At 47.1% G+C, this 16,687-nt stretch overlaps 23 non-coding genes across 23 annotated transcripts; 12 read left to right on the forward strand and 11 right to left on the reverse strand.

Annotated features, from left to right (window-relative positions):
- Positions 1 to 124: 124 nt before the first annotated feature.
- Positions 125 to 287, forward strand: LOC135034347 (U1 spliceosomal RNA). The gene has a single exon (XR_010229591.1). It is a non-coding gene; the product is annotated as a U1 spliceosomal RNA (small nuclear RNA).
- Positions 288 to 1,794: 1,507 nt separating this feature from the next.
- On the reverse strand, positions 1,795 to 1,957 carry LOC135034352 (U1 spliceosomal RNA). The gene has a single exon (XR_010229596.1). It is a non-coding gene; the product is annotated as a U1 spliceosomal RNA (small nuclear RNA).
- Positions 1,958 to 2,109: 152 nt separating this feature from the next.
- On the reverse strand, positions 2,110 to 2,273 carry LOC135034383 (U1 spliceosomal RNA). Its single transcript, XR_010229622.1, has one exon. It is a non-coding gene; the product is annotated as a U1 spliceosomal RNA (small nuclear RNA).
- Positions 2,274 to 2,944: 671 nt separating this feature from the next.
- Positions 2,945 to 3,107, reverse strand: LOC135034346 (U1 spliceosomal RNA). Its single transcript, XR_010229590.1, has one exon. It is a non-coding gene; the product is annotated as a U1 spliceosomal RNA (small nuclear RNA).
- Positions 3,108 to 3,259: 152 nt separating this feature from the next.
- Positions 3,260 to 3,423, reverse strand: LOC135034382 (U1 spliceosomal RNA). Its single transcript, XR_010229621.1, has one exon. It is a non-coding gene; the product is annotated as a U1 spliceosomal RNA (small nuclear RNA).
- A 671-nt stretch (positions 3,424 to 4,094) lies between these two features.
- LOC135034342 (U1 spliceosomal RNA) lies at positions 4,095 to 4,257 on the reverse strand. The gene has a single exon (XR_010229587.1). It is a non-coding gene; the product is annotated as a U1 spliceosomal RNA (small nuclear RNA).
- A 152-nt stretch (positions 4,258 to 4,409) lies between these two features.
- On the reverse strand, positions 4,410 to 4,573 carry LOC135034386 (U1 spliceosomal RNA). The gene has a single exon (XR_010229625.1). It is a non-coding gene; the product is annotated as a U1 spliceosomal RNA (small nuclear RNA).
- A 671-nt stretch (positions 4,574 to 5,244) lies between these two features.
- Positions 5,245 to 5,407, reverse strand: LOC135034361 (U1 spliceosomal RNA). Its single transcript, XR_010229605.1, has one exon. It is a non-coding gene; the product is annotated as a U1 spliceosomal RNA (small nuclear RNA).
- A 152-nt stretch (positions 5,408 to 5,559) lies between these two features.
- LOC135034387 (U1 spliceosomal RNA) lies at positions 5,560 to 5,723 on the reverse strand. Its single transcript, XR_010229626.1, has one exon. It is a non-coding gene; the product is annotated as a U1 spliceosomal RNA (small nuclear RNA).
- Positions 5,724 to 6,394: 671 nt separating this feature from the next.
- LOC135034363 (U1 spliceosomal RNA) lies at positions 6,395 to 6,557 on the reverse strand. The gene has a single exon (XR_010229606.1). It is a non-coding gene; the product is annotated as a U1 spliceosomal RNA (small nuclear RNA).
- Positions 6,558 to 6,709: 152 nt separating this feature from the next.
- Positions 6,710 to 6,873, reverse strand: LOC135034395 (U1 spliceosomal RNA). The gene has a single exon (XR_010229634.1). It is a non-coding gene; the product is annotated as a U1 spliceosomal RNA (small nuclear RNA).
- Positions 6,874 to 7,544: 671 nt separating this feature from the next.
- Positions 7,545 to 7,708, reverse strand: LOC135034376 (U1 spliceosomal RNA). Its single transcript, XR_010229616.1, has one exon. It is a non-coding gene; the product is annotated as a U1 spliceosomal RNA (small nuclear RNA).
- LOC135034377 (U1 spliceosomal RNA) lies at positions 7,649 to 7,812 on the forward strand. The gene has a single exon (XR_010229617.1). It is a non-coding gene; the product is annotated as a U1 spliceosomal RNA (small nuclear RNA).
- Positions 7,813 to 10,436: 2,624 nt separating this feature from the next.
- LOC135034408 (U1 spliceosomal RNA) lies at positions 10,437 to 10,600 on the forward strand. The gene has a single exon (XR_010229646.1). It is a non-coding gene; the product is annotated as a U1 spliceosomal RNA (small nuclear RNA).
- A 152-nt stretch (positions 10,601 to 10,752) lies between these two features.
- LOC135034366 (U1 spliceosomal RNA) lies at positions 10,753 to 10,915 on the forward strand. Its single transcript, XR_010229609.1, has one exon. It is a non-coding gene; the product is annotated as a U1 spliceosomal RNA (small nuclear RNA).
- Positions 10,916 to 11,586: 671 nt separating this feature from the next.
- On the forward strand, positions 11,587 to 11,750 carry LOC135034388 (U1 spliceosomal RNA). Its single transcript, XR_010229627.1, has one exon. It is a non-coding gene; the product is annotated as a U1 spliceosomal RNA (small nuclear RNA).
- A 152-nt stretch (positions 11,751 to 11,902) lies between these two features.
- Positions 11,903 to 12,065, forward strand: LOC135034341 (U1 spliceosomal RNA). The gene has a single exon (XR_010229586.1). It is a non-coding gene; the product is annotated as a U1 spliceosomal RNA (small nuclear RNA).
- A 671-nt stretch (positions 12,066 to 12,736) lies between these two features.
- On the forward strand, positions 12,737 to 12,900 carry LOC135034402 (U1 spliceosomal RNA). The gene has a single exon (XR_010229640.1). It is a non-coding gene; the product is annotated as a U1 spliceosomal RNA (small nuclear RNA).
- A 152-nt stretch (positions 12,901 to 13,052) lies between these two features.
- Positions 13,053 to 13,215, forward strand: LOC135034339 (U1 spliceosomal RNA). Its single transcript, XR_010229584.1, has one exon. It is a non-coding gene; the product is annotated as a U1 spliceosomal RNA (small nuclear RNA).
- Positions 13,216 to 13,886: 671 nt separating this feature from the next.
- Positions 13,887 to 14,050, forward strand: LOC135034391 (U1 spliceosomal RNA). The gene has a single exon (XR_010229630.1). It is a non-coding gene; the product is annotated as a U1 spliceosomal RNA (small nuclear RNA).
- Positions 14,051 to 14,202: 152 nt separating this feature from the next.
- LOC135034360 (U1 spliceosomal RNA) lies at positions 14,203 to 14,365 on the forward strand. Its single transcript, XR_010229604.1, has one exon. It is a non-coding gene; the product is annotated as a U1 spliceosomal RNA (small nuclear RNA).
- A 669-nt stretch (positions 14,366 to 15,034) lies between these two features.
- On the forward strand, positions 15,035 to 15,198 carry LOC135034392 (U1 spliceosomal RNA). Its single transcript, XR_010229631.1, has one exon. It is a non-coding gene; the product is annotated as a U1 spliceosomal RNA (small nuclear RNA).
- Positions 15,199 to 15,785: 587 nt separating this feature from the next.
- TRNAS-ACU (transfer RNA serine (anticodon ACU)) lies at positions 15,786 to 15,859 on the forward strand. The gene has a single exon. It is a non-coding gene; the product is annotated as a tRNA-Ser (tRNA).
- Positions 15,860 to 16,687: the final 828 nt, after the last annotated feature.

Below are 16,687 nucleotides of genomic sequence, written 5' to 3' on the forward strand. Positions count from 1 at the left end.
TGTCTCAGATCTTCCTCTAGCCTTGTTCTTCTTTCGAGAGTTCCCTTGTGCTGCCTCAGTTGGATCTCCTTCACTTGACAGGGGGGTGCCCGAGCAGCGACCCTCCCCAGCTCTAGCCCAACTCCTACTTACCTGCCAGGTGAGATACTATGATCATGAAGGTGCTTCTCCCAGGGCAAGGCTCACCCATTGCACTCTGGGTGTGCTGCTCCTGTGATTTCCCCAAATGTGGGAAACTTGACTGCATAATTTGTATTTCCACTGGTCGGCTTTCATATAATTCAGATCTCTTTGTCTCAGGTCTCTCTCCAGCCTAGTTTGCTGTCTGTTTCCACTTCTTTTTTTTTGAGCCCCTCCATTCTATACCCTTGTGCACTATCCTGACTTCTCCTCCTGTCTGCTTACTTTGGGCCTTCCAATGCACATTGCAAACTACAGGCAATGCTGCAGGGCCCACACCCTTTTACTTGCCTTACAGAGCAGCTCTGGAGCTGTTACAGTTTCCAGTTGCTGCAAGAAATCAGCTTGAATGCTTAAGGGGCTGGGGCATAGCCAACATGAGCCCCACACCGAAGGAGGGTGGAGGTGTTTAATGCGAACTAGGGGTCATCCAAGCACCGCAAAAGGCCGCCAGGCCCTGCACACCCCTTTTCTCTATTCATATGCAGACGAGGGTTGAAGCCAACTTTGACCCACTGCTTGGATGACATCACCATATGCAAATCCATCTGCTGCAGGCCTTCCCCCAGGAATGCTTGCACTAGTTGTTGCATTTGGTTTGTTGTTTGAAGGTGCTTCAGTATTGGGCAGCCTTCTGCCCTCCCATGTTCATCTAAAAATATGTGTTCTCCCTGCAGTTGTTGTCCCCAGATGAGAGTTCCCTTGTGCTGCCTCAGTTGAATCTCCTTTACTTGACAGAGATATGCCTGAGCAGCGGCCCTCCCCAGCCCTATCCCAAATCATACTTATTTTGCATAGGAGATACCATGGTCAATAATGCAGTCGAGTTTCCCACATTTGGGGAAATCATATGGGTCAGCATACCCAGAATGCAATGAATGATCCTCACCCTGGGAGATCAATCTTCATGACCATGGTATCTCCTATGAAAAATAAGTATGATTTGGGATAGGGCTGGGGAGGGCCGCTGCTCAGGCACATCTCTGTCAAGTAAAGGAGATTCAACTGAGGCAGCACAAGGGAACTCTCATCTGGGGACAACAACTGCAGGGAGAACACATATTTTCAGATGAACATGGGAGGGCAGAAGGCTGCCTAATACTGAAGCACCCCCAAACAACAAACCAAATGCAACAACTAGTACAAGCATTCCTGGGGGAAGGTCTGCAGAAGACGGATTTGCATACAGTGATGTCATCCAAGCAGTGGGCCAAAGTTGGCTGGAACCCTCATCTGCATATGAAAAGAGAAAAGGGTTATGCAGGGCATGGCGGCCTTTTGCGGCGCTTGGATGACCCCTAGTTCGCATTAAACACCCCCACCCTCCTTCGGTGTAGGGCTCATGTTGGCCATGCCCCAGCCCCTGAAGCATTCAAGCTGATTTCTTGCAGCAGCTGGGCACTGTAACAGCTCCAGAGCTGCTCTTTAAGGCAAGTAAAAGGGTGTGGGCCCTGCAGCACTACCTGTAGTTTGCATTGTGCATTGTAAGGCACAAAGTAAGCAGACGGCAGGAGAAGTCAGGATAGTGCACAAGGGTATTGAAGGGAGGGGCTCAAGAAAAAAGAAGAGGAAAGAGACAGCAAACTATGCTGGAGAGAGACCTGAGACAAAGAGATCTGAATTATATGAAAGCCGACCAGGGGAAACACAAATTATGCAGTCAAGTTTCCCACATTTGGGGAAATCGTAGGGGCAGCACACCCAGAGTGCAATGGGTGAGCCTTGCCCTGGGAGAAGCAACTTCATGATCATAGTATCTCACCTGGCAGGTGAGTAGGAGTTGGGCTAGAGCTGGGGAGGGTCGCTGCTCGGGCACCCCCCTGTCAAGTGAAGGAGATCCAACTGAGACAGCACAAGGGAACTCTTGAAAGAAGAACAAGGCTAGAGGAAGATCTGAGACAAAGAAATCTGACTTTTACCAGAGCTGACCAGAGGAAAGCACAAACACAGTCCCCCACTACCACAAATAATGCAGTCGAGTTTCCCACATTTGGGGAAATCATAGGGGTCAGCATACCCAGAATGCAATGAATGAACCTCACCCTGGGAGAACAATCTTCATGACCATGGTATCTCCTATGCAAAATAAGTATGATTTGGGATAGGGCTTGGGAGGACCGCTGCTCAGGCACATCTCTGTCAAGTAAAGGAGATTCAACTGAGGCAGCACAAGGGAACTCTCATCTGGGGACAACAACTGCAATGAGAACACATATTTAAAGATGAACATGGGAGGGCAGAAGGCCGCCTAATACTGAAGCACCCCCAAACAACAAACCAAATGCAACAACTTATGCAAGCATTCCTGGGGGAAGGCCTGCAGCAGATGGATTTGCATATGGTGATGTCATCCAAGCAGTGGGTCAAAGTTGGCTTCAACCCTCGTCTGCATATGAAAAGAGAAAAGGGGCGTGCAGGGCATGGCGGCCTTTTGCGGCGCTTGGATGACCCCTAGCTCACATTAAACACCTCCACCCTCCTTCGGTGTGGGGCTCATGTTGGCTATGCCCCAGCCCCTGAAGCATTCAAGCTGATTTCTTGCTGCAGCTGGGCACTGTAACAGCTCCAGAGCTACTCTGTAAGGCAAGTAAAAGGGCGTGGGCCCTGCAGCACTACCTGTAGTTTGCATTGTGCGTTGGAAGGCACAAAGTAAGCAGACAGGAGAAGTCAGGATAGTGCGCAAGGGCATAGAAGGGAGCAGCTCAAGAAAAGAGAAGTGGAAACAGACAGCAAACTAGGCTGGAGAGAGAACTGAGACAAAGAGATCTGAATTATACGAGAGCCGACCAGGGGAAACACAAATTATGCAGTCAAGTTTCCCACATTTGGGGAAATCACAGGAGCAGCACAACCAGAGTGCAATGGGTGAGCCTTGCCCTGGGAGAAGCACCTTCATGATCATAGTATCTCACCTGGCAGGTAAGTAGGAGTTGGGCTGGAGCTGGGGAGGGTCGCTGCTCGGGCACCCCCCTGTCAAGTGAAGGAGATCCAACTGAGGCAGCACAAGGGAACTCTCGAAAGAAGAACAAGGCTAGAGGAAAATCTGAGACAAATAAATCTGACTTTTACCAGAGCTGACCAGAGGAAAGCACAAACACAGTCCCCCACTACCACAAATAATGCAGTCGAGTTTCCCACATTTGGGGAAATCACAGGGGTCAGCATACCCAGAATGCAATGAATGAACCTCACCCTGGGAGAACAATCTTCATGACCATGGTATCTCCTATGCAAAATAAGTATGATTTGGGATAGGGCTGGGGAGGGCCGCTGCTCAGGCACATCTCTGTCAAGTAAAGGAGATTCAACTGAGGCAGCACAAGGGAACTCTCATCTGGGGACAACAACTCCAGGGAGAACACATATTTTCAGATGAACATGGGAGGGCAGAAGGCTGCCTAATACTGAAGCACCCCCAAACAACAAACCAAATGCAACAACTAGTGCAAGCATTCCTGGGGGAAGGCCTGCAGCAGATGGATTTGCATATGGTGATGTCATCCAAGCAGTGAGTCAAAGTTGGCTTCAACCCTCGTCTGCATATGAAAAGAGAAAAGGGGCGTGCAGGGCATGGCGGCCTTTTGCGGCGCTTGGATGACCACTAGTTCGCATTAAACACCTCCACCCTCCTTTGGTGTGGGGCTCATGTTGGCTATGCCCCAGCCCCTGAAGCATTCAAGCTGATTTCTTGCAGCAGCTGGGCACTCTAACAGCTCCAGAGCTGCTCTGTAAGGCAAGTAAAAGGGTGTGGGCCCTGCAGCACTACCTGTAGTTCGCATTGTGCGTTGGAAGGCACAAATTAAGCAGACGGGAGAAGTCAGGATAGTGCGCAAGGGCATAGAAGGGAGCGGCTCAAGAAAAGAGAAGTGGAAACAGACAGCAAACTAGGCTGGAGAGAGACCTGAGACAAAGAGATCTGAATTAAACGAGAGCCGACCAGGGGAAACACAAATTATGCAGTCAAGTTTCCCACATTTGGGGAAATCACAGGAGCAGCACACCCAGAGTGCAATGGGTGAGCCTTGCCCTGGGAGAAGCACCTTCATGATCATAGTATCTCACCTGGCAGGTAAGTAGGAGTTGGGCTGGAGCTGGGGAGGGTCGCTGCTCGGGCACCCCCCTGTCAAGTGAAGGAGATCCAACCGAGGCAGCACAAGGAAACTCTCGAAAGAAGAACAAGGCTAGAAGAAGATCTGAGACAAATAAATCTGACTTTTACCAGAGCTGACCAGAGGAAAGAACAAACACAGTCCCCCACTACCACAAATAATGCAGTCGAGTTTCCCACATTTGGGGAAATCACAGGGGTCAGCATACCCAGAATGCAATGAATGAACCTCACCCTGGGAGAACAATCTTCATGACCATGGTATCTCCTATGCAAAATAAGTATGATTTGGGATAGGGCTGGGGAGGGCCGCTGCTCAGGCACATCTCTGTCAAGTAAAGGAGATTCAACTGAGGCAGCACAAGGGAACTCTCATCTGGGGACAACAACTCCAGGGAGAACACATATTTTCAGATGAACATGGGAGGGCAGAAGGCTGCCTAATACTGAAGCACCCCCAAACAACAAACCAAATGCAACAACTAGTGCAAGCATTCCTGGGGAAAGGCCTGCAGCAGATGGATTTGCATATGGTGATGTCATCCAAGCAGTGAGTCAAAGTTGGCTTCAACCCTCGTCTGCATATGAAAAGAGAAAAGGGGCGTGCAGGGCATGGCGGCCTTTTGCGGCGCTTGGATGACCCCTAGTTCACATTAAACACCTCCACCCTCCTTCGGTGTGGGGCTCATGTTGGCTATGCCCCAGCCCCTGAAGCATTCAAGCTGATTTCTTGCAGCAGCTGGGCACTGTAACAGCTCCAGAGCTGCTCTGTAAGGCAAGTAAAAGGGTGTGGGCCCTGCAGCACTACCTGTAGTTCGCATTGTGCGTTGGAAGGCACAAATTAAGCAGACGGGAGAAGTCAGGATAGTGCGCAAGGGCATAGTAGGGAGCGGCTCAAGAAAAGAGAAGTGGAAACAGACAGCAAACTAGGCTGGAGAGAGACCTGAGACAAAGAGATCTGAATTATACGAGAGCCGACCAGGGGAAACACAAATTATGCAGTCAAGTTTCTCACATTTGGGGAAGTCACAGGAGCAGCACACCCAGAGTGCAATGGGTGAGCCTTGCCCTGGGAGAAGCACCTTCATGATCATAGTATCTCACCTGGCAGGTAAGTAGGAGTTGGGCTAGAGCTGGGGAGGGTCGCTGCTCGGGCACCCCCCTGTCAAGTGTAGGAGATCCAACTGAGGCAGCACAAGGAAACTCTCGAAAGAAGAACAAGGCTAGAGGAAGATCTGAGACAAATAAATCTGACTTTTACCAGAGCTGACCAGAGGAAAGAACAAACACAGTCCCCCACTACCACAAATAATGCAGTCGAGTTTCCCACATTTGGGGAAATCACAGGGGTCAGCATACCCAGAATGCAATGAATGAACCTCACCCTGGGAGAACAATCTTCATGACCATGGTATCTCCTATGCAAAATAAGTATGATTTGGGATAGGGCTGGGGAGGGCCGCTGCTCAGGCACATCTCTGTCAAGTAAAGGAGATTCAACTGAGGCAGCACAAGGGAACTCTCATCTGGGGACAACAACTCCAGGGAGAACACATATTTTCAGATGAACATGGGAGGGCAGAAGGCTGCCTAATACTGAAGCACCCCCAAACAACAAACCAAATGCAACAACTAGTGCAAGCATTCCTGGGGAATGGCCTGCAGCAGATGGATTTGCATATGGTGATGTCATCCAAGCAGTGAGTCAAAGTTGGCTTCAACCCTCGTCTGCATATGAAAAGAGAAAAGGGGCGTGCAGGGCATGGCGGCCTTTTGCGGCGCTTGGATGACCCCTAGTTCACATTAAACACCTCCACCCTCCTTCGGTGTGGGGCTCATGTTGGCTATGCCCCAGCCCCTGAAGCATTCAAGCTGATTTCTTGCAGCGGCTGGGCACTGTAACAGCTCCAGAGCTGCTCTGTAAGGCAAGTAAAAGGGTGTGGGCCCTGCAGCACTACCTGTAGTTCGCATTGTGCGTTGGAAGGCACAAATTAAGCAGACGGGAGAAGTCAGGATAGTGCGCAAGGGCATAGAAGGGAGCGGCTCAAGAAAAGAGAAGTGGAAACAGACAGCAAACTAGGCTGGAGAGAGACCTGAGACAAAGAGATCTGAATTATACGAGAGCCGACCAGGGGAAACACAAATTATGCAGTCAAGTTTCTCACATTTGGGGAAGTCACAGGAGCAGCACACCCAGAGTGCAATGGGTGAGCCTTGCCCTGGGAGAAGCACCTTCATGATCATAGTATCTCACCTGGCAGGTAAGTAGGAGTTGGGCTAGAGCTGGGGAGGGTTGCTGCTCGGGCACCCCCCTGTCAAGTGAAGAAGATCCAACTGAGGCAGCACAAGAGAACTCTCGAAAGAAGAACAAGGCTAGAGGAAGATCTGAGACAAAGAAATCCGGCTTTTACCAGAGCTGACCAGAGGAAAGCACAAACACAGTCCCCCACTACCACAAATAATGCAGTCGAGTTTCCCACATTTGGGGAAATCACAGGGGTCAGCATACCCAGAATGCAATGTATGAACCTCACCCTGAGAGAACAATCTTCATGACCATGGTATCTCCTATGCAAAATAAGAATGATTTGGGATAGGGCTGGGGAGGGCCGCTGCTCAGGCACATCTCTGTCAAGTAAAGGAGATTCAACTGAGGCAGCACAAGGGAACTCTCATCTGGGGACAACAACTGCAGGGAGAACACATATTTTCAGATGAACATGGGAGGGCTGAAGGCTGCCTAATACTGAAGCACCCCCAAACAACAAAACACATGCAACAACTAGTACAAGCATTCCTGGGGGAAGGCCTGCAGCAGATGGATTTGCATATGGTGATGTCATCCAAGCAGTGGGTCAAAGTTGGCTTCAACCCTCGTCTGCATATGAAAAGAGAAAAGGGGCGTGCAGGGCATGGCGGCCTTTTGCGGCGCTTGGATGACCCCTAGTTCGCATTAAACACCTCCACCCTACTTCGGTGTGGGGCTCATGTTGGCTATGCCCCAGCCCATGAAGCATTCAAGCTGATTACTTGCAGCAGCTGGGCACTGTAATAGCTCCAGAGCTGCTCTGTAAGGCAAGTAAAAGGGTGTGGGCCCTGCAGCACTACCTGTAGTTCGCATTGTGCGTTGGAAGGCACAAAGTAAGCAGACGGGAGAAGTCAAGATAGTGCGCAAGGGCATAGAAGGGAGCGGCTCAAGAAAAGAGAAGTGGAAACAGACAGCAAACTAGGCTGGAGAGAGACCTGAGACAAAGAGATCTGAATTATACGAGAGCCAACCAGGGGAAACACAAATTATGCAGTCAACTTTCCCACATTTGGGGAAATCGCAGGAGCAGCACACCCAGAGTGCAATGGATGAGCCTTGCCCTGGGAGAAGCACCTTCATGATCATGAAGGTGCTTCTCCCAGGGCAAGGCTCACCCATTGCACTCTGTGTGTGCTGCTCCTGCGATTTCCCCAAATGTGGGAAACTTGACTGCATAATTTGTGTTTCCCCTGGTTGGCTCTCGTATAATTCAGATCTCTTTGTCTCAGGTCTCTCTCCAGCCTAGTTTGCTGTCTGTTTCCACTTCTCTTTTCTTGAGCCGCTCCCTTCTATGCCCTTGCACACTATCTTGACTTCTCCCGTCTGCGTACTTTGTGCCTTCCAACGCACAATGCGAACTACAGGTAGTGCTGCAGGGCCCACGCCCTTTTACTTGCCTTACAGAGTAGCTCTGGAGCTGTTACAGTGCCAAGCTGCTGCAAGAAATCAGCTTGAATGCTTCAGGGGCTAGGGCATGGCCAACATGAGCCCCACACCGAAGGAGGGTGGGGGTGTTTAATGAAAACTAGGGGTCATCCAAGCGCCGCAAAAGGCCGCCATGCCCTGCATACCCCTTTTCTCTTTTCATATGCAGATGAGGGTTCCAGCCAACTTTGGCCCACTGCTTGGCTGACATCACCGTATGCAAATCCATCTTCTGCAGACCTTCCCCAAGGAATGCTTGCACTAGTTGTTGCATTTGGTTTGTTGTTTGGGGGTGCTTCAGTATTAGGCAGCCTTCTGCCCTCCCATGTTCATCTGAAAATATGTGTTCTCCCTGCAGTTGTTGTCCCCAAATGAGAGTTCCCTTGTGCTGCCTCAGTTGAATCTCCTTTACTTGACAAGGGAGGCATTTTGGATTTTTTCTTTGGGTACCCTTACACCTGATGGTCTGAATGAGAGCATCGAACTGAACAACATTGGCAGTCTCTGAAGATTTTATCTATTGATTTACCTAATATATTATTTATTGAATATCCATTTATTGTATGTTTAATAAATAAACAAAATTATTAGAAGTAGCTATTTTGGAAACAGCTTTCCTCTTAGGATGAAACTGTATAATCCTGTTGTGTGTGTTCCTTTAAAGTTCTTTAGTAAAATCCACTAGTAATGATGAACATCAGATTTCTTCCTCCATCCTCTTTTTACACTTTCTCTTGGTTCTATATATATATATTTTTATTTTTATTTTATTTTTCCCCCTCCTTCTCCAAAAAGGCCCCCCTCCCTCCCCCCCCTCCCTGTTTTAAATTTTAAAATCTTTAAATCTTTAAATCTTCGAATCCTTAAATTGTCTGTTTAATATTTATTTTTTCTTCAATTCTTTTTGTTGTTTAAGCAGCAATGTAATTATTCCAGGGGTTAAAATAATGAAATATAGAAATAATATTAACAAAAATTAAAGGTAAAAATGAATTGATAGAATGATCCCATTAAAAGTAAATAAATAATATGGATGTTAAGCTGAGCGGGTTGGATTCGAACATGGGACTCACTACATAGAGTGCAGGTGACGTTTCCCCTGCGCCACGAGAGCAGCTTTAGTAGTGGCATGGATTTATGTTACCCTAAAAGGTTTTATATAAGTAAATGGGGATCCTTAGTGCTGAGTTTCTGAATTATGTATATGTGATTATAGATATGAGGTATTGATTGAAAGATTAGAGGTTAATCTGTATATAGATTATATATTTTCTGTTATTTTTTAAACCACCTTGTTGCTTATTTTATTATTATTTTTAATCACCATGTTGCTTATTTTTATATTATGAAATGCCTTTATATGTGCAATTGCAATTAGAAAGTTGTTCTATATATGAGTCATTACATGTATGCATCCAATTAGTATATGTATGTATCCAATCAACTAATTAGTAATGCTATTGGTCCGGTGCATTTTAAAAAGAGCCTGCTAGGCTGCTGATGTATCCTCTGACGAAACCGCTCTTGGATAACAGCGGAGAAACGCGTAAGAAAGGTGATTACCGGACACTCTGATTGCTGAGATATAAGCCCGTTCATGAACGAGCTACATCACGGCGGACGTCTGATGTAAAGACAGCGGTGAAGGGGAAAAAGCAATTTGAGAGCGAGCAAAAGGAGGTCTCTACCCCACGGCAGGGAGGAATATCCCGACCGCGAGTGCCAATAAGATCCAGCCACGGTTAACGGGGGTCGTAGCATACCGCTGTGTTTCACCAACCATCACAGCGCTCTCCCCCTGTTTTCTTTCATTACTCACGTGAGTTACATATGAACTTTAACTGCAGTAAATAAGAGGCGTTGGTTACAACTGTTGCTGTTCATCCACAAGAAGGAATTTAATGTATCAATTACAATTGGAAAGTAACGATTAAATTACAACAGCTGTATCCAGGAGGATTTTTTGGACACTTTAATAGACATTCCGTTGTCATCAAGGGCAATATGAAATAGATACTGATTACATTTAGATATGGATAGTGGTGCCTATATATGTTGACTCCATTGTATTTTATTGAATGTGGGTTTCTTCTGTCTATATATATTTTTTAAAAATAAAGAGCTTGTATATTTTATTTTTTGCGCTCCCTTGATAACAAGTGTGATTATCTTTAAAATTTGGTTTATTATTGGTAGAACAGTACTACCTATGGGAGCAGCATTTTATAATATATGGTGAAAATTAATAGATGTATAAAGATTAAATAAGCAACAAATTGGTGAAATAGATACGTTTTGATAGGAGCGCTGGGTTCTATATATATATTGACATTTGGTTATATATATGTATAGACTTTATAAATTCTTGACAGAGATGGGCCTGAGCAGCGGCCCTCCCCAGCCCTATCCCAAATCATACTTATTTTGCATAGGAGATACCATGGTCATGAAGATTGTTCTCCCAGGGTGAGGTTCATTCATTGCATTCTGGGTATGCTGATCCCTGTGATTTCCCCAAATGTGGGAAACTGGACTGCATTATTTGTGGTAGTGAGGGACTGTGTTTGTGCTTTCCTCTGGTCAGCTCTGGTAAAAGTCAGATTTCTTTGTCTCAGATCTTCCTCTAGCCTTGTTCTTCTTTCGAGAGTTCCCTTGTGCTGCCTCAGTTGGATCTCCTTCACTTGACAGGGGGGTGCCCGAGCAGCGACCCTCCCCAGCTCTAGCCCAACTCCTACTTACCTGCCAGGTGAGATACTATGATCATGAAGGTGCTTCTCCCAGGGCAAGGCTCACCCACTGCACTCTGGGTGTGCTGCTCCTGCGGTTTCCCCAAATGTTGGACACTTGACTGCATAATTTGTGTTTCCCCTGGTCAGCTCTCGTATAATTCAGATCTCTTTGTCTCAGGTCTCTCTCCAGCCTAGTTTGCTGTCTGTTTCCACTTCTCTTTTCTTGAGCCGCTCCCTTCTATGCCCTTGCGCACTATCCTGACTTCTCCCGTCTGCTTACTTTGTGCCTTCCAACGCACAATGCAAACTACAGGTAGTGCTGCAGGGCCCACGCCCTTTTACTTGCCTTACAGAGCAGCTCTGGAGCTGTTACAGTGCCCAGCTGCTGCAAGAAATCAGCTTGAATGCTTCAGGGGCTGGGGCATAGCCAACATGAGCCCCACACCGAAGGAGGGTGGAGGTGTTTAATGCGAACTAGGGGTCATCCAAGCGCCGCAAAAGGCCGCCATGCCCTGCACGCCCCTTTTCTCTTTTCATATGCAGACGAGGGTTGAAGCCAACTTTGACCCACTGCTTGGATGACATCACCATATGCAAATCCATCTGCTGCATGCCTTCCCCCGGGAATGCTTGCACTAGTTGTTGCATTTGGTTTGTTGTTTGGGGGTGCTTCAGTATTAGGCAGCCTTCTGCCCTACCATGTTCATCTGAAAATATGTGTTCTCCCTGCAGTTGTTGTCCTCAGATGAGAGTTCCCTTGTGCTGCCTCAGTTGAATCTCCTTTACTTGACAGAGATGTGCCTGAGCAGCGGCCCTCCCCAGCCCTATCCCAAATCATACTTATTTTGCATAGGAGATACTATTTTCATGAAGATTGTTCTCCCAGGGTGAGGTTCATTCATTGCATTCTGGGTATGCTGACCCCTGTGATTTCCCCAAATGTGGGAAACTCGACTGCATTATTTGTGGTAGTGGGGGACTGTGTTTGTGCTTTCCTCTGGTCAGCTCTGGTAAAAGTCAGATTTATTTGTCTCAGATTTTCCTCTAGCCTTGTTCTTCTTTCGAGAGTTCCCTTGTGCTGCCTCAGTTGGATCTCCTTCACTTGACAGGGGGGTGCCCGAGCAGCGACCCTCCCCAGCTCTAGCCCAACTCCTACTTACCTGCCAGGTGAGATACTATGATCATGAAGGTGCTTCTCCCAGGGCAAGGCTCACCCATTGCACTCTGGGTGTGCTGCTCCTGTGATTTCCCCAAATGTGGGAAACTTGACTGCATAATTTGTGTTTCCCCTGGTCGGCTCTCGTATAATTCAGATCTCTTTGTCTCAGGTCTCTCTCCAGCCTAGTTTGCTGTCTGTTTCCACTTCTCTTTTCTTGAGCCGCTCCCTTCTATGCCCTTGCGCACTATCCTGACTTCTCCCGTCTGCTTACTTTGTGCCTTCCAACGCACAATGCAAACTACAGGTAGTGCTACAGGGCCCACGCCCTTTTACTTGCCTTACAGAGCAGCTCTGGAGCTGTTACAGTGCCCAGCTGCTGCAAGAAATCAGCTTGAATACTTCAGGGGCTGGGGCATAGCCAACATGAGCCCCACATCGAAGGAGGGTGGAGGTGTTTAATGCGAACTAGGGGTCATCCAAGCGCCGCAAAAGGCCGCCATGCCCTGCACGCCCCTTTTCTCTTTTCATATGCAGACGAGGGTTGAAGCCAACTTTGACCCACTGCTTGGATGACATCACCATATGCAAATCCATCTGCTGCAGGCCTTCCCCCAGGAATGCTTGCACTAGTTGTTGCATTTGGTTTGTTGTTTGGGGGTGCTTCAGTATTAGGCAGCCTTCTGCCCTACCATGTTCATCTGAAAATATGTGTTCTCCCTGCAGTTGTTGTCCCCAGATGAGAGTTCCCTTGTGCTGCCTCAGTTGAATCTCCTTTACTTGACAGAGATGTGCCTGAGCAGCGGCCCTCCCCAGCCCTATCCCAAATCATACTTATTTTGCATAGGAGATACCATGGTCATGAAGATTGTTCTCCCAGGGTGAGGTTCATTCATTGCATTCTGGGTATGCAGACTCCTATGATTTCCCCAAATGTGGGAAACTCGACTGCATTATTTGTGGTAGTGGGGGACTGTGTTTGTTCTTTCCTCTGGTCAGCTCTGGTAAAAGTCAGATTTATTTGTCTCAGATCTTCCTCTAGCCTTGTTCTTCTTTCGAGAGTTTCCTTGTGCTGCCTCGGTTGGATCTCCTTCACTTGACAGGGGGGTGCCCGAGCAGCGACCCTCCCCAGCTCTATCCCAAATCTTACTTACCTGCCAGGTGAGATACTATGATCATGAAGGTGCTTCTCCCAGGGCAAGGCTCACCCATTGCACTCTGGGTGTGCTGCTCCTGCGATTTCCCCAAATGTGGGAAACTTGACTGCATAATTTGTGTTTCCCCTGGTCGGCTCTCGTATAATTCAGATCTCTTTGTCTCAGGTCTCTCTCCAGCCTAGTTTGCTGTCTGTTTCCACTTCTCTTTTTTTGAGAAACTCCCTTCTATGCCCTTGCGCACTATCCTGACTTCTCCCGTCTGCTTAATTTGTGCCTTCCAACGCACAATGCGAACTACAGGTAGTGCTGCAGGGCCCACACCCTTTTACTTGCCTTACAGATCAGCTCTGGAGCTGTTACAGTGCCCAGCTGCTGCAAGAAATCAGCTTGAATGCTTCAGGGGCTGGGGCATAGCCAACATGAGCCCCACACCGAAGGAGGGTGGAGGTGTTTAATGCGAACTAGGGGTCTTCCAAGCGCCGCAAAAGGCTGCCATGCCCTGCACGCCCCTTTTCTCTTTTCATATGCAGACGAGGGTTGAAGCCATCTTTGACCCACTGCTTGGATGACATCACCATATGCAAATCCATCTGCTGCAGGCCTTCCCCCAGGAATGCTTGCACAAGTTGTTGCATTTGGTTTGTTGTTTGGGGGTGCTTCAGTATTAGGCAACCTTCTGCCCTCCCATGTTCATCTGAAAATATGTGTTCTCCCTGGAGTTGTTGTCCCCAGCTGAGAGTTCCCTTGTGCTGCCTCTGTTGAATCTCCTTTACTTGACAGAGATGTGCCTGAGCAGCGGCCCTCCCCAGCCCTATCCCAAATCATACTTATTTTGCATAGGAGATACCATGGTCATGAAGATTGTTCTCCCAGGGTGAGGTTCAGTCATTGCATTCTGGGTATGCTGACCCCTGTGATTTCCCCAAATGTGGGAAACTTGACTGCATTATTTGTGGTAGTGGGGGACTGTGTTTGTGCTTTCCTCTGGTCAGCTCTGGTAAAAGTCAGATTTCTTTGTCTCAGATCTTCCTCTAGCCTTGTTCTTCTTTCGAGAGTTCCCTTGTGCTGCCTCAGTTGGATCTCCTTCACTTGACAGGGGGGTGCCCGAGCAGCGACCCTCCCCTGCTCTAGCCCAACTCCTACTTACCTGCCAGGTGAGATACTATGATCATGAAGGTGCTTCTCCCAGGGCAAGGCTCACCCATTGCACTCTGGGTGTGCTGCTCCTGCGGTTTCCCCAAATGTTGGACACTTGACTGCATAATTTGTGTTTCCCCTGGTCGGCTCTCGTATAATTCAGATCTCTTTGTCTCAGGTCTCTCTCCAGCCTAGTTTGCTGTCTGTTTCCACTTCTCTTTTCTTGAGCCACTCCCTTCTATGCCCTTGCGCACTATCCTGACTTCTCCCGTCTGCTTAATTTGTGGCTTCCAACGCACAATGCGAACTACAGGTAGTGCTGCAGGGCCCACACCCTTTTACTTGCCTTACAGATCAGCTCTGGAGCTGTTACAGTGCCCAGCCGCTGCAAGAAATCAGCTTGAATGCTTCAGGGGCTGGGGCATAGCCAACATGAGCCCCACACCGAAGGAGGGTGGAGGTGTTTAATGCGAACTAGGGGTCTTCCAAGCGCCGCAAAAGGCTGCCATGCCCTGCACGCCCCTTTTCTCTTTTCATATGCAGACGAGGGTTGAAGCCAACTTTGACCCACTGCTTGGATGACATCACCATATGCAAATCCATCTGCTGCAGGCCTTCCCCTAGGAATGCTTCCCTAGTTGTTGCATTTGGTTTGTTGTTTGGGGGTGCTTCAGTATTAGGCAGCCTTCTGCCCTCCCATGTTCATCTGAAAATATGTGTTCTCCCTGCAGTTGTTGTCCCCAGATGAGAGTTCCCTTGTGCTGCCTCATTTAGTCTCCTTTACTTGACAGAGATGTGCCTGAGCAGCGGCCCTCCCCAGCCCTATCCCAAATCATACTTATTTTGCATAGGAGATACCATGGTCATGAAGATTGTTCTCCCAGGGTGAGGTTCATTCATTGCATTCTTGGTATGCTGACCCCTGTGATTTCCCCAAATGTGGGAAACTCGACTGCATTATTTGTGGTAGTGGGGGACTGTGTTTGTGCTTTCCTCTGGTCAGCTCTGGTAAAAGTCAGATTTCTTTGTCTCAGATCTTCCTCTAGCCTTGTTCTTCTTTCGAGAGTTCCCTTGTGCTGCCTCAGTTGGATCTCCTTCACTTGACAGGGGGGTGCCCGAGCAGCGACCCTCCCCAGCTCTAGCCCAACTCCTACTTACCTGCCAGGTGAGATACTATTAAGTTGATTTTTGAAAGAAAACAATACTGTCAATATACTATTAAAACAAATTAAAATGGTAAAAGTTATTGTACTTTAAGTAAAAATAAAAGAGCTAAAATATCAATCCCAGTTTTGATTACTTAAATTAACAAAAAAAAATGCATATAGCAAAGGATAGTTTCAATCTGCCTACCTCTGGGTTATGGGCCCTGTATGCTTCCATTGCAGTACTCTGCTGCACATGTAAGTGCAAGAGATCCTGAAGCACTCACTCATCATGGGAAAGTACCAATGTGTTTCTTTGTTGGTTGATGGAAGAAACATTTTACAAAAACTCTCCAGATTATTGACTTTTTAAAGTTTTTCTAGGAAACGTTCTAGATGTATGCTTATTAGCCTTTGTCAGTATGTACTTTTTGTGAAGTGTCTCTGTGGTGCAATCGGTTAGTGTGTCTGGCTACTAACCAAAAGGTTGGTGGTTCAATCCCACCCAGGGACGTAATTGACCTTGTTATCAGATTTTGGTGATCTTTAAGTAGACAAGTCAAAATTTCAAACCCCCTGTTATGGTGTAGGGTACCTGGCCTTTAATGATGTAATCAGAGTTAGATTTGATTCAGTGATTTAATAAAAACAGCTAGGAAGCACAATTTAGCAGTGGGTTGCAGAGAAAAAGAAATATGCTGGCAAAAAAAATCCAATTGAGTGATTAAACAGCTCTTCATTTTCTGGCTTTATTTTTATGCTAACAAATTTGTTCTCTGAAAAGTGTCCACAAAGCCAAGTCTCTGATTAACACCTTTGTAGGGATGGTTTTTCACCTATTACTAAATTAAACGCTTCATTGGAAAGGCAGCAAGATGCATCCTCATTTCAATGTCTACTGAAATAATACAGGTTGACACAAGGAAACATTAACGCCACTGCATCCTTGCTGCTTTCTCATGTGGAAGTCTGTTTAATGTGAAAACAAGGTGATATCTAATTAGCACACAGGTAAGGAATTAAGAAAATCTTTATTTAAAGGTGAAGATGTTTCTCACAAAATCGTTGCCCCAATGCATCATTGAAATTCAAGCTGGAAAGATGATTTTAATATATCACTTGTACATTTTGTATTGCTCTTCTGGTGACAATGTAGTTTGTTTTTGTCAATTACCATTTTAATAATAGGGTAAAGAAAATTAAGTGGATTTTTGAAAGAAAACAATACTGTCAATATACTATTAAAACAAATTAAAATGGTAAAAGTTATTGTACTTTAAGTAAAAATAAAAGAGCAAAAATATCAATCCCAGTTTTGATTACTTAAATTAACAAAAAAAAA

Source organism: Pseudophryne corroboree, unplaced genomic scaffold, assembly GCF_028390025.1.
Source record: "Pseudophryne corroboree isolate aPseCor3 unplaced genomic scaffold, aPseCor3.hap2 scaffold_581, whole genome shotgun sequence".
In the NCBI taxonomy this organism is placed as follows: Eukaryota; Metazoa; Chordata; class Amphibia; order Anura; family Myobatrachidae; genus Pseudophryne; species Pseudophryne corroboree.